The following is a 13,054-nucleotide window of genomic DNA, read 5'->3' on the forward strand; positions in this document are numbered from 1 at the left end:
GAGAAGTAAGAAAATAAAAAAAACGTCCTACCGACTGCGTTCCCTGTTTTGTGCCAGGAGGTGAAGAACGTCTCCAGCGGAACCGTGAAATGAGCGAAAACGTGGGAAACATTGCATTCGAAGTGCTTGTGAATTTTCCAATTGCCCGATGAGTGTCGACAAAACACGTAAATCCTCTACTCCAACGTATGAGACGTAACGACTGCTGCAGTTTGTTTTTGCATCGTGTGTCAACATTGTTCGATGGTCTGTTACGAGCTTTGCGCGATAAGTTTGCAGACAGCATTCAGGCGACGTTTAACTACTAACAGCTCCATGCAGCGATTGCACAACAGTAAAGGACATGAGTCAATGTGTCGTTGTGCATCGTGAGATGTTTCATAAGGCGTTGTGAGCCCGGATAGCTCAGTCGGTAGAGCATTAGGCTTTTAACCTAAGGGTCCAGGGTTCAAGTCCCTGTTCGGGCGGAAATTTTAATAATTTGGTAGCGTTTCCTCTGGTAGTGGTGGAAACACTACGGAAAAGAATGCAGCAACGCCGTTTTCTGACACCACAGTGCTTTAAACGGTTCAATTTGCACGTGTCGGGAGAACGCTGCGTTCGGGGCAGCCGTGGCCGAGTGGTTAAGGCGTCTGACTCGAAAGTAGTTTCGAATCCCGCCGGCTGCGTGCGATTCTGCGTAAAGAGCAGCAAATACTTTCACACGCATGAATGAGCGTGCAAACCAATGACGCCATTCTAAACAAGACGAAAATTTCCGTTTAAGAATGCTGAGTTTCACGACGGCCGCTGCTTCCTGTGCCTACCGGTCCACCTCGCACTGACGATGTGACTGCAGGAAGCCGTCGCAGGCCCACGAGTGCGCCCCCGTCATTTTCTCGCGCCTTCGCCGAGTTCGTGAGTACACACACGTGCTTGAAATTGTTGGACAGAGTGAAGGTTCATTCCTTTTTAGGAATTGCAATTCAATCAGTCGAGTGCGGCAAAAGCAATGGCGCCGCGTTTCTTTTCAATGATCTCGCAGCTACTTGCAAGTATGTCCATCCCTTAAGACGCCAGAAAACTAGCGTCAGCGGCGCGTCAGTGGGAAGTCGGTGAAGTCGCCATTGGAGCCATAAGCCAGCAATTACGACATGCGAATCACTCGCACACGACGCAGCTGTATGACAATGCTCGTGCGTGGGTGCGGATAGCTCAGTCGGTAGAGCGTTAGGTTTTCAACCAAAGGGTCCTGGGTTCTAGTCCCTGTCGGGGCGAAAATTAATACACTTTCGTAACGTCTAATGTGCTGGCAGTGGAATCACTACAGAAAAGAGTGAGCCCATGCTGCCTTCTGCCATGAGATTGCTTGCAAAGGTGGGAGTTTCAGTTGTCGAGAGACGCTTCTGAGACGTGCAGTCGTGGCCGAGTGGTTAAGGCGTCTGACTTGAAATCAGATTCCCTCTGGGAGCGTAGGTTCGAGTCCTGCCGACTGCGGAAATTTTCTCGCTCTCAGAAGATGGACGTTCAGCTGCATCCTAGCAGTTGCGTCACTACTAAACACGTGGGCCGCCAGCAAGGTGCAGTGTTCTTGGCTCCAGGGTGCAGCGCTACAGTCGTGCCCAGAAGCCACAGCTCATCTCCTCGTCTCACAACCGTCCACCAGGTGTCAGTGCAAGTGTCGCCTCTCTGGGCAGTGCAGATGTGATTATTTTAGCTTGCAGACGATGACGTGTAGCAATTAATGAGCAAACGCAAGTCAAACGTTTTACCGCGTGTATCTGCTAGATACTGCCTCACACACGTTGGAGAGGCTCACTCCTTCCTCTGCCTCGTTCTCTGCACACTAGTTGCACGTGGCATCGATATAGCACAGCTTTTCTAGCGTCAGCGAAGTCAATATTACATGAATCGAGTCGACATGTTTGCTAGTTACGACGATGGAAGCAGAAGAAATGTGTGTGGTACTTTACTGCATCTGCTGTTCGCCTTTCGGCGTCCCTGTGTTCTTTCAGACGAAGATGACTGTGAAATTGGCAACGGGGCAGACGTGCAAAAGAGGGGCGCTGTACGTCAGCCGAAATAGCTCAGTTGGGAGAGCGTTAGACTGAAGATCTAAAGGTCCCTGGTTCGATCCCGGGTTTCGGCACGGCTTCGTTTTGAAGCCGACGCCAATGGAATTGCTCTGACTTTGTGATAATGTAACTAGAGCCGAGAACGGACATGACTCTCTTCTGTAACTGTTCTGGTTGTCTAGTGCTTGCCATAAGAGGAACACAGTAGGCAACTCTCTGAGAAGTAAGAAAATAAAAAAAACGTCCTACCGACTGCGTTCCCTGTTTTGTGCCAGGAGGTGAAGAACGTCTCCAGCGGAACCGTGAAATGAGCGAAAACGTGGGAAACATTGCATTCGAAGTGCTTGTGAATTTTCCAATTGCCCGATGAGTGTCGACAAAACACGTAAATCCTCTACTCCAACGTATGAGACGTAACGACTGCTGCAGTTTGTTTTTGCATCGTGTGTCAACATTGTTCGATGGTCTGTTACGAGCTTTGCGCGATAAGTTTGCAGACAGCATTCAGGCGACGTTTAACTACTAACAGCTCCATGCAGCGATTGCACAACAGTAAAGGACATGAGTCAATGTGTCGTTGTGCATCGTGAGATGTTTCATAAGGCGTTGTGAGCCCGGATAGCTCAGTCGGTAGAGCATTAGGCTTTTAACCTAAGGGTCCAGGGTTCAAGTCCCTGTTCGGGCGGAAATTTTAATAATTTGGTAGCGTTTCCTCTGGTAGTGGTGGAAACACTACGGAAAAGAATGCAGCAACGCCGTTTTCTGACACCACAGTGCTTTAAACGGTTCAATTTGCACGTGTCGGGAGAACGCTGCGTTCGGGGCAGCCGTGGCCGAGTGGTTAAGGCGTCTGACTCGAAAGTAGTTTCGAATCCCGCCGGCTGCGTGCGATTCTGCGTAAAGAGCAGCAAATACTTTCACACGCATGAATGAGCGTGCAAACCAATGACGCCATTCTAAACAAGACGAAAATTTCCGTTTAAGAATGCTGAGTTTCACGACGGCCGCTGCTTCCTGTGCCTACCGGTCCACCTCGCACTGACGATGTGACTGCAGGAAGCCGTCGCAGGCCCACGAGTGCGCCCCCGTCATTTTCTCGCGCCTTCGCCGAGTTCGTGAGTACACACACGTGCTTGAAATTGTTGGACAGAGTGAAGGTTCATTCCTTTTTAGGAATTGCAATTCAATCAGTCGAGTGCGGCAAAAGCAATGGCGCCGCGTTTCTTTTCAATGATCTCGCAGCTACTTGCAAGTATGTCCATCCCTTAAGACGCCAGAAAACTAGCGTCAGCGGCGCGTCAGTGGGAAGTCGGTGAAGTCGCCATTGGAGCCATAAGCCAGCAATTACGACATGCGAATCACTCGCACACGACGCAGCTGTATGACAATGCTCGTGCGTGGGTGCGGATAGCTCAGTCGGTAGAGCGTTAGGTTTTCAACCAAAGGGTCCTGGGTTCTAGTCCCTGTCGGGGCGAAAATTAATACACTTTCGTAACGTCTAATGTGCTGGCAGTGGAATCACTACAGAAAAGAGTGAGCCCATGCTGCCTTCTGCCATGAGATTGCTTGCAAAGGTGGGAGTTTCAGTTGTCGAGAGACGCTTCTGAGACGTGCAGTCGTGGCCGAGTGGTTAAGGCGTCTGACTTGAAATCAGATTCCCTCTGGGAGCGTAGGTTCGAGTCCTGCCGACTGCGGAAATTTTCTCGCTCTCAGAAGATGGACGTTCAGCTGCATCCTAGCAGTTGCGTCACTACTAAACACGTGGGCCGCCAGCAAGGTGCAGTGTTCTTGGCTCCAGGGTGCAGCGCTACAGTCGTGCCCAGAAGCCACAGCTCATCTCCTCGTCTCACAACCGTCCACCAGGTGTCAGTGCAAGTGTCGCCTCTCTGGGCAGTGCAGATGTGATTATTTTAGCTTGCAGACGATGACGTGTAGCAATTAATGAGCAAACGCAAGTCAAACGTTTTACCGCGTGTATCTGCTAGATACTGCCTCACACACGTTGGAGAGGCTCACTCCTTCCTCTGCCTCGTTCTCTGCACACTAGTTGCACGTGGCATCGATATAGCACAGCTTTTCTAGCGTCAGCGAAGTCAATATTACATGAATCGAGTCGACATGTTTGCTAGTTACGACGATGGAAGCAGAAGAAATGTGTGTGGTACTTTACTGCATCTGCTGTTCGCCTTTCGGCGTCCCTGTGTTCTTTCAGACGAAGATGACTGTGAAATTGGCAACGGGGCAGACGTGCAAAAGAGGGGCGCTGTACGTCAGCCGAAATAGCTCAGTTGGGAGAGCGTTAGACTGAAGATCTAAAGGTCCCTGGTTCGATCCCGGGTTTCGGCACGGCTTCGTTTTGAAGCCGACGCCAATGGAATTGCTCTGACTTTGTGATAATGTAACTAGAGCCGAGAACGGACATGACTCTCTTCTGTAACTGTTCTGGTTGTCTAGTGCTTGCCATAAGAGGAACACAGTAGGCAACTCTCTGAGAAGTAAGAAAATAAAAAAAACGTCCTACCGACTGCGTTCCCTGTTTTGTGCCAGGAGGTGAAGAACGTCTCCAGCGGAACCGTGAAATGAGCGAAAACGTGGGAAACATTGCATTCGAAGTGCTTGTGAATTTTCCAATTGCCCGATGAGTGTCGACAAAACACGTAAATCCTCTACTCCAACGTATGAGACGTAACGACTGCTGCAGTTTGTTTTTGCATCGTGTGTCAACATTGTTCGATGGTCTGTTACGAGCTTTGCGCGATAAGTTTGCAGACAGCATTCAGGCGACGTTTAACTACTAACAGCTCCATGCAGCGATTGCACAACAGTAAAGGACATGAGTCAATGTGTCGTTGTGCATCGTGAGATGTTTCATAAGGCGTTGTGAGCCCGGATAGCTCAGTCGGTAGAGCATTAGGCTTTTAACCTAAGGGTCCAGGGTTCAAGTCCCTGTTCGGGCGGAAATTTTAATAATTTGGTAGCGTTTCCTCTGGTAGTGGTGGAAACACTACGGAAAAGAATGCAGCAACGCCGTTTTCTGACACCACAGTGCTTTAAACGGTTCAATTTGCACGTGTCGGGAGAACGCTGCGTTCGGGGCAGCCGTGGCCGAGTGGTTAAGGCGTCTGACTCGAAAGTAGTTTCGAATCCCGCCGGCTGCGTGCGATTCTGCGTAAAGAGCAGCAAATACTTTCACACGCATGAATGAGCGTGCAAACCAATGACGCCATTCTAAACAAGACGAAAATTTCCGTTTAAGAATGCTGAGTTTCACGACGGCCGCTGCTTCCTGTGCCTACCGGTCCACCTCGCACTGACGATGTGACTGCAGGAAGCCGTCGCAGGCCCACGAGTGCGCCCCCGTCATTTTCTCGCGCCTTCGCCGAGTTCGTGAGTACACACACGTGCTTGAAATTGTTGGACAGAGTGAAGGTTCATTCCTTTTTAGGAATTGCAATTCAATCAGTCGAGTGCGGCAAAAGCAATGGCGCCGCGTTTCTTTTCAATGATCTCGCAGCTACTTGCAAGTATGTCCATCCCTTAAGACGCCAGAAAACTAGCGTCAGCGGCGCGTCAGTGGGAAGTCGGTGAAGTCGCCATTGGAGCCATAAGCCAGCAATTACGACATGCGAATCACTCGCACACGACGCAGCTGTATGACAATGCTCGTGCGTGGGTGCGGATAGCTCAGTCGGTAGAGCGTTAGGTTTTCAACCAAAGGGTCCTGGGTTCTAGTCCCTGTCGGGGCGAAAATTAATACACTTTCGTAACGTCTAATGTGCTGGCAGTGGAATCACTACAGAAAAGAGTGAGCCCATGCTGCCTTCTGCCATGAGATTGCTTGCAAAGGTGGGAGTTTCAGTTGTCGAGAGACGCTTCTGAGACGTGCAGTCGTGGCCGAGTGGTTAAGGCGTCTGACTTGAAATCAGATTCCCTCTGGGAGCGTAGGTTCGAGTCCTGCCGACTGCGGAAATTTTCTCGCTCTCAGAAGATGGACGTTCAGCTGCATCCTAGCAGTTGCGTCACTACTAAACACGTGGGCCGCCAGCAAGGTGCAGTGTTCTTGGCTCCAGGGTGCAGCGCTACAGTCGTGCCCAGAAGCCACAGCTCATCTCCTCGTCTCACAACCGTCCACCAGGTGTCAGTGCAAGTGTCGCCTCTCTGGGCAGTGCAGATGTGATTATTTTAGCTTGCAGACGATGACGTGTAGCAATTAATGAGCAAACGCAAGTCAAACGTTTTACCGCGTGTATCTGCTAGATACTGCCTCACACACGTTGGAGAGGCTCACTCCTTCCTCTGCCTCGTTCTCTGCACACTAGTTGCACGTGGCATCGATATAGCACAGCTTTTCTAGCGTCAGCGAAGTCAATATTACATGAATCGAGTCGACATGTTTGCTAGTTACGACGATGGAAGCAGAAGAAATGTGTGTGGTACTTTACTGCATCTGCTGTTCGCCTTTCGGCGTCCCTGTGTTCTTTCAGACGAAGATGACTGTGAAATTGGCAACGGGGCAGACGTGCAAAAGAGGGGCGCTGTACGTCAGCCGAAATAGCTCAGTTGGGAGAGCGTTAGACTGAAGATCTAAAGGTCCCTGGTTCGATCCCGGGTTTCGGCACGGCTTCGTTTTGAAGCCGACGCCAATGGAATTGCTCTGACTTTGTGATAATGTAACTAGAGCCGAGAACGGACATGACTCTCTTCTGTAACTGTTCTGGTTGTCTAGTGCTTGCCATAAGAGGAACACAGTAGGCAACTCTCTGAGAAGTAAGAAAATAAAAAAAACGTCCTACCGACTGCGTTCCCTGTTTTGTGCCAGGAGGTGAAGAACGTCTCCAGCGGAACCGTGAAATGAGCGAAAACGTGGGAAACATTGCATTCGAAGTGCTTGTGAATTTTCCAATTGCCCGATGAGTGTCGACAAAACACGTAAATCCTCTACTCCAACGTATGAGACGTAACGACTGCTGCAGTTTGTTTTTGCATCGTGTGTCAACATTGTTCGATGGTCTGTTACGAGCTTTGCGCGATAAGTTTGCAGACAGCATTCAGGCGACGTTTAACTACTAACAGCTCCATGCAGCGATTGCACAACAGTAAAGGACATGAGTCAATGTGTCGTTGTGCATCGTGAGATGTTTCATAAGGCGTTGTGAGCCCGGATAGCTCAGTCGGTAGAGCATTAGGCTTTTAACCTAAGGGTCCAGGGTTCAAGTCCCTGTTCGGGCGGAAATTTTAATAATTTGGTAGCGTTTCCTCTGGTAGTGGTGGAAACACTACGGAAAAGAATGCAGCAACGCCGTTTTCTGACACCACAGTGCTTTAAACGGTTCAATTTGCACGTGTCGGGAGAACGCTGCGTTCGGGGCAGCCGTGGCCGAGTGGTTAAGGCGTCTGACTCGAAAGTAGTTTCGAATCCCGCCGGCTGCGTGCGATTCTGCGTAAAGAGCAGCAAATACTTTCACACGCATGAATGAGCGTGCAAACCAATGACGCCATTCTAAACAAGACGAAAATTTCCGTTTAAGAATGCTGAGTTTCACGACGGCCGCTGCTTCCTGTGCCTACCGGTCCACCTCGCACTGACGATGTGACTGCAGGAAGCCGTCGCAGGCCCACGAGTGCGCCCCCGTCATTTTCTCGCGCCTTCGCCGAGTTCGTGAGTACACACACGTGCTTGAAATTGTTGGACAGAGTGAAGGTTCATTCCTTTTTAGGAATTGCAATTCAATCAGTCGAGTGCGGCAAAAGCAATGGCGCCGCGTTTCTTTTCAATGATCTCGCAGCTACTTGCAAGTATGTCCATCCCTTAAGACGCCAGAAAACTAGCGTCAGCGGCGCGTCAGTGGGAAGTCGGTGAAGTCGCCATTGGAGCCATAAGCCAGCAATTACGACATGCGAATCACTCGCACACGACGCAGCTGTATGACAATGCTCGTGCGTGGGTGCGGATAGCTCAGTCGGTAGAGCGTTAGGTTTTCAACCAAAGGGTCCTGGGTTCTAGTCCCTGTCGGGGCGAAAATTAATACACTTTCGTAACGTCTAATGTGCTGGCAGTGGAATCACTACAGAAAAGAGTGAGCCCATGCTGCCTTCTGCCATGAGATTGCTTGCAAAGGTGGGAGTTTCAGTTGTCGAGAGACGCTTCTGAGACGTGCAGTCGTGGCCGAGTGGTTAAGGCGTCTGACTTGAAATCAGATTCCCTCTGGGAGCGTAGGTTCGAGTCCTGCCGACTGCGGAAATTTTCTCGCTCTCAGAAGATGGACGTTCAGCTGCATCCTAGCAGTTGCGTCACTACTAAACACGTGGGCCGCCAGCAAGGTGCAGTGTTCTTGGCTCCAGGGTGCAGCGCTACAGTCGTGCCCAGAAGCCACAGCTCATCTCCTCGTCTCACAACCGTCCACCAGGTGTCAGTGCAAGTGTCGCCTCTCTGGGCAGTGCAGATGTGATTATTTTAGCTTGCAGACGATGACGTGTAGCAATTAATGAGCAAACGCAAGTCAAACGTTTTACCGCGTGTATCTGCTAGATACTGCCTCACACACGTTGGAGAGGCTCACTCCTTCCTCTGCCTCGTTCTCTGCACACTAGTTGCACGTGGCATCGATATAGCACAGCTTTTCTAGCGTCAGCGAAGTCAATATTACATGAATCGAGTCGACATGTTTGCTAGTTACGACGATGGAAGCAGAAGAAATGTGTGTGGTACTTTACTGCATCTGCTGTTCGCCTTTCGGCGTCCCTGTGTTCTTTCAGACGAAGATGACTGTGAAATTGGCAACGGGGCAGACGTGCAAAAGAGGGGCGCTGTACGTCAGCCGAAATAGCTCAGTTGGGAGAGCGTTAGACTGAAGATCTAAAGGTCCCTGGTTCGATCCCGGGTTTCGGCACGGCTTCGTTTTGAAGCCGACGCCAATGGAATTGCTCTGACTTTGTGATAATGTAACTAGAGCCGAGAACGGACATGACTCTCTTCTGTAACTGTTCTGGTTGTCTAGTGCTTGCCATAAGAGGAACACAGTAGGCAACTCTCTGAGAAGTAAGAAAATAAAAAAAACGTCCTACCGACTGCGTTCCCTGTTTTGTGCCAGGAGGTGAAGAACGTCTCCAGCGGAACCGTGAAATGAGCGAAAACGTGGGAAACATTGCATTCGAAGTGCTTGTGAATTTTCCAATTGCCCGATGAGTGTCGACAAAACACGTAAATCCTCTACTCCAACGTATGAGACGTAACGACTGCTGCAGTTTGTTTTTGCATCGTGTGTCAACATTGTTCGATGGTCTGTTACGAGCTTTGCGCGATAAGTTTGCAGACAGCATTCAGGCGACGTTTAACTACTAACAGCTCCATGCAGCGATTGCACAACAGTAAAGGACATGAGTCAATGTGTCGTTGTGCATCGTGAGATGTTTCATAAGGCGTTGTGAGCCCGGATAGCTCAGTCGGTAGAGCATTAGGCTTTTAACCTAAGGGTCCAGGGTTCAAGTCCCTGTTCGGGCGGAAATTTTAATAATTTGGTAGCGTTTCCTCTGGTAGTGGTGGAAACACTACGGAAAAGAATGCAGCAACGCCGTTTTCTGACACCACAGTGCTTTAAACGGTTCAATTTGCACGTGTCGGGAGAACGCTGCGTTCGGGGCAGCCGTGGCCGAGTGGTTAAGGCGTCTGACTCGAAAGTAGTTTCGAATCCCGCCGGCTGCGTGCGATTCTGTGTAAAGAGCAGCAAATACTTTCACACGCATGAATGAGCGTGCAAACCAATGACGCCATTCTAAACAAGACGAAAATTTCCGTTTAAGAATGCTGAGTTTCACGACGGCCGCTGCTTCCTGTGCCTACCGGTCCACCTCGCACTGACGATGTGACTGCAGGAAGCCGTCGCAGGCCCACGAGTGCGCCCCCGTCATTTTCTCGCGCCTTCGCCGAGTTCGTGAGTACACACACGTGCTTGAAATTGTTGGACAGAGTGAAGGTTCATTCCTTTTTAGGAATTGCAATTCAATCAGTCGAGTGCGGCAAAAGCAATGGCGCCGCGTTTCTTTTCAATGATCTCGCAGCTACTTGCAAGTATGTCCATCCCTTAAGACGCCAGAAAACTAGCGTCAGCGGCGCGTCAGTGGGAAGTCGGTGAAGTCGCCATTGGAGCCATAAGCCAGCAATTACGACATGCGAATCACTCGCACACGACGCAGCTGTATGACAATGCTCGTGCGTGGGTGCGGATAGCTCAGTCGGTAGAGCGTTAGGTTTTCAACCAAAGGGTCCTGGGTTCTAGTCCCTGTCGGGGCGAAAATTAATACACTTTCGTAACGTCTAATGTGCTGGCAGTGGAATCACTACAGAAAAGAGTGAGCCCATGCTGCCTTCTGCCATGAGATTGCTTGCAAAGGTGGGAGTTTCAGTTGTCGAGAGACGCTTCTGAGACGTGCAGTCGTGGCCGAGTGGTTAAGGCGTCTGACTTGAAATCAGATTCCCTCTGGGAGCGTAGGTTCGAGTCCTGCCGACTGCGGAAATTTTCTCGCTCTCAGAAGATGGACGTTCAGCTGCATCCTAGCAGTTGCGTCACTACTAAACACGTGGGCCGCCAGCAAGGTGCAGTGTTCTTGGCTCCAGGGTGCAGCGCTACAGTCGTGCCCAGAAGCCACAGCTCATCTCCTCGTCTCACAACCGTCCACCAGGTGTCAGTGCAAGTGTCGCCTCTCTGGGCAGTGCAGATGTGATTATTTTAGCTTGCAGACGATGACGTGTAGCAATTAATGAGCAAACGCAAGTCAAACGTTTTACCGCGTGTATCTGCTAGATACTGCCTCACACACGTTGGAGAGGCTCACTCCTTCCTCTGCCTCGTTCTCTGCACACTAGTTGCACGTGGCATCGATATAGCACAGCTTTTCTAGCGTCAGCGAAGTCAATATTACATGAATCGAGTCGACATGTTTGCTAGTTACGACGATGGAAGCAGAAGAAATGTGTGTGGTACTTTACTGCATCTGCTGTTCGCCTTTCGGCGTCCCTGTGTTCTTTCAGACGAAGATGACTGTGAAATTGGCAACGGGGCAGACGTGCAAAAGAGGGGCGCTGTACGTCAGCCGAAATAGCTCAGTTGGGAGAGCGTTAGACTGAAGATCTAAAGGTCCCTGGTTCGATCCCGGGTTTCGGCACGGCTTCGTTTTGAAGCCGACGCCAATGGAATTGCTCTGACTTTGTGATAATGTAACTAGAGCCGAGAACGGACATGACTCTCTTCTGTAACTGTTCTGGTTGTCTAGTGCTTGCCATAAGAGGAACACAGTAGGCAACTCTCTGAGAAGTAAGAAAATAAAAAAAACGTCCTACCGACTGCGTTCCCTGTTTTGTGCCAGGAGGTGAAGAACGTCTCCAGCGGAACCGTGAAATGAGCGAAAACGTGGGAAACATTGCATTCGAAGTGCTTGTGAATTTTCCAATTGCCCGATGAGTGTCGACAAAACACGTAAATCCTCTACTCCAACGTATGAGACGTAACGACTGCTGCAGTTTGTTTTTGCATCGTGTGTCAACATTGTTCGATGGTCTGTTACGAGCTTTGCGCGATAAGTTTGCAGACAGCATTCAGGCGACGTTTAACTACTAACAGCTCCATGCAGCGATTGCACAACAGTAAAGGACATGAGTCAATGTGTCGTTGTGCATCGTGAGATGTTTCATAAGGCGTTGTGAGCCCGGATAGCTCAGTCGGTAGAGCATTAGGCTTTTAACCTAAGGGTCCAGGGTTCAAGTCCCTGTTCGGGCGGAAATTTTAATAATTTGGTAGCGTTTCCTCTGGTAGTGGTGGAAACACTACGGAAAAGAATGCAGCAACGCCGTTTTCTGACACCACAGTGCTTTAAACGGTTCAATTTGCACGTGTCGGGAGAACGCTGCGTTCGGGGCAGCCGTGGCCGAGTGGTTAAGGCGTCTGACTCGAAAGTAGTTTCGAATCCCGCCGGCTGCGTGCGATTCTGCGTAAAGAGCAGCAAATACTTTCACACGCATGAATGAGCGTGCAAACCAATGACGCCATTCTAAACAAGACGAAAATTTCCGTTTAAGAATGCTGAGTTTCACGACGGCCGCTGCTTCCTGTGCCTACCGGTCCACCTCGCACTGACGATGTGACTGCAGGAAGCCGTCGCAGGCCCACGAGTGCGCCCCCGTCATTTTCTCGCGCCTTCGCCGAGTTCGTGAGTACACACACGTGCTTGAAATTGTTGGACAGAGTGAAGGTTCATTCCTTTTTAGGAATTGCAATTCAATCAGTCGAGTGCGGCAAAAGCAATGGCGCCGCGTTTCTTTTCAATGATCTCGCAGCTACTTGCAAGTATGTCCATCCCTTAAGACGCCAGAAAACTAGCGTCAGCGGCGCGTCAGTGGGAAGTCGGTGAAGTCGCCATTGGAGCCATAAGCCAGCAATTACGACATGCGAATCACTCGCACACGACGCAGCTGTATGACAATGCTCGTGCGTGGGTGCGGATAGCTCAGTCGGTAGAGCGTTAGGTTTTCAACCAAAGGGTCCTGGGTTCTAGTCCCTGTCGGGGCGAAAATTAATACACTTTCGTAAAGTCTAATGTGCTGGCAGTGGAATCACTACAGAAAAGAGTGAGCCCATGCTGCCTTCTGCCATGAGATTGCTTGCAAAGGTGGGAGTTTCAGTTGTCGAGAGACGCCTCTGAGACGTGCAGTCGTGGCCGAGTGGTTAAGGCGTCTGACTTGAAATCAGATTCCCTCTGGGAGCGTAGGTTCGAGTCCTGCCGACTGCGGAAATTTTCTCGCTCTCAGAAGATGGACGTTCAGCTGCATCCTAGCAGTTGCGTCACTACTAAACACGTGGGCCGCCAGCAAGGTGCAGTGTTCTTGGCTCCAGGGTGCAGCGCTACAGTCGTGCCCAGAAGCCACAGCTCATCTCCTCGTCTCACAACCGTCCACCAGGTGTCAGTGCAAGTGTCGCCTCTCTGGGCAGTGCAGATGTGATTATTTT

At 50.4% G+C, this 13,054-nt stretch overlaps 17 non-coding genes across 17 annotated transcripts; all 17 read left to right on the top strand.

The window, feature by feature from the left end:
• The first annotated feature begins 394 nt into the window (after positions 1-394).
• Positions 395-467, top strand: Trnak-uuu (transfer RNA lysine (anticodon UUU)). Its single transcript has one exon. It is a non-coding gene; the product is annotated as a tRNA-Lys (tRNA).
• A 927-nt stretch (positions 468-1,394) lies between these two features.
• On the top strand, positions 1,395-1,476 carry Trnas-uga (transfer RNA serine (anticodon UGA)). The gene has a single exon. It is a non-coding gene; the product is annotated as a tRNA-Ser (tRNA).
• A 579-nt stretch (positions 1,477-2,055) lies between these two features.
• On the top strand, positions 2,056-2,128 carry Trnaf-gaa (transfer RNA phenylalanine (anticodon GAA)). Its single transcript has one exon. It is a non-coding gene; the product is annotated as a tRNA-Phe (tRNA).
• A 538-nt stretch (positions 2,129-2,666) lies between these two features.
• Trnak-uuu (transfer RNA lysine (anticodon UUU)) lies at positions 2,667-2,739 on the top strand. Its single transcript has one exon. It is a non-coding gene; the product is annotated as a tRNA-Lys (tRNA).
• A 927-nt stretch (positions 2,740-3,666) lies between these two features.
• Positions 3,667-3,748, top strand: Trnas-uga (transfer RNA serine (anticodon UGA)). The gene has a single exon. It is a non-coding gene; the product is annotated as a tRNA-Ser (tRNA).
• A 579-nt stretch (positions 3,749-4,327) lies between these two features.
• Positions 4,328-4,400, top strand: Trnaf-gaa (transfer RNA phenylalanine (anticodon GAA)). The gene has a single exon. It is a non-coding gene; the product is annotated as a tRNA-Phe (tRNA).
• A 538-nt stretch (positions 4,401-4,938) lies between these two features.
• Trnak-uuu (transfer RNA lysine (anticodon UUU)) lies at positions 4,939-5,011 on the top strand. Its single transcript has one exon. It is a non-coding gene; the product is annotated as a tRNA-Lys (tRNA).
• Positions 5,012-5,938: 927 nt separating this feature from the next.
• Trnas-uga (transfer RNA serine (anticodon UGA)) lies at positions 5,939-6,020 on the top strand. The gene has a single exon. It is a non-coding gene; the product is annotated as a tRNA-Ser (tRNA).
• A 579-nt stretch (positions 6,021-6,599) lies between these two features.
• On the top strand, positions 6,600-6,672 carry Trnaf-gaa (transfer RNA phenylalanine (anticodon GAA)). Its single transcript has one exon. It is a non-coding gene; the product is annotated as a tRNA-Phe (tRNA).
• Positions 6,673-7,210: 538 nt separating this feature from the next.
• On the top strand, positions 7,211-7,283 carry Trnak-uuu (transfer RNA lysine (anticodon UUU)). The gene has a single exon. It is a non-coding gene; the product is annotated as a tRNA-Lys (tRNA).
• A 927-nt stretch (positions 7,284-8,210) lies between these two features.
• On the top strand, positions 8,211-8,292 carry Trnas-uga (transfer RNA serine (anticodon UGA)). Its single transcript has one exon. It is a non-coding gene; the product is annotated as a tRNA-Ser (tRNA).
• Positions 8,293-8,871: 579 nt separating this feature from the next.
• Positions 8,872-8,944, top strand: Trnaf-gaa (transfer RNA phenylalanine (anticodon GAA)). Its single transcript has one exon. It is a non-coding gene; the product is annotated as a tRNA-Phe (tRNA).
• A 538-nt stretch (positions 8,945-9,482) lies between these two features.
• Positions 9,483-9,555, top strand: Trnak-uuu (transfer RNA lysine (anticodon UUU)). The gene has a single exon. It is a non-coding gene; the product is annotated as a tRNA-Lys (tRNA).
• Positions 9,556-10,482: 927 nt separating this feature from the next.
• Trnas-uga (transfer RNA serine (anticodon UGA)) lies at positions 10,483-10,564 on the top strand. The gene has a single exon. It is a non-coding gene; the product is annotated as a tRNA-Ser (tRNA).
• Positions 10,565-11,143: 579 nt separating this feature from the next.
• Positions 11,144-11,216, top strand: Trnaf-gaa (transfer RNA phenylalanine (anticodon GAA)). Its single transcript has one exon. It is a non-coding gene; the product is annotated as a tRNA-Phe (tRNA).
• A 538-nt stretch (positions 11,217-11,754) lies between these two features.
• On the top strand, positions 11,755-11,827 carry Trnak-uuu (transfer RNA lysine (anticodon UUU)). Its single transcript has one exon. It is a non-coding gene; the product is annotated as a tRNA-Lys (tRNA).
• Positions 11,828-12,754: 927 nt separating this feature from the next.
• Positions 12,755-12,836, top strand: Trnas-uga (transfer RNA serine (anticodon UGA)). The gene has a single exon. It is a non-coding gene; the product is annotated as a tRNA-Ser (tRNA).
• The last annotated feature ends 218 nt before the right edge of the window (positions 12,837-13,054 follow it).

This window comes from Schistocerca gregaria, unplaced genomic scaffold (genome assembly GCF_023897955.1).
Source record: "Schistocerca gregaria isolate iqSchGreg1 unplaced genomic scaffold, iqSchGreg1.2 ptg000318l, whole genome shotgun sequence".
In the NCBI taxonomy this organism is placed as follows: domain Eukaryota; kingdom Metazoa; phylum Arthropoda; class Insecta; order Orthoptera; family Acrididae; genus Schistocerca; species Schistocerca gregaria.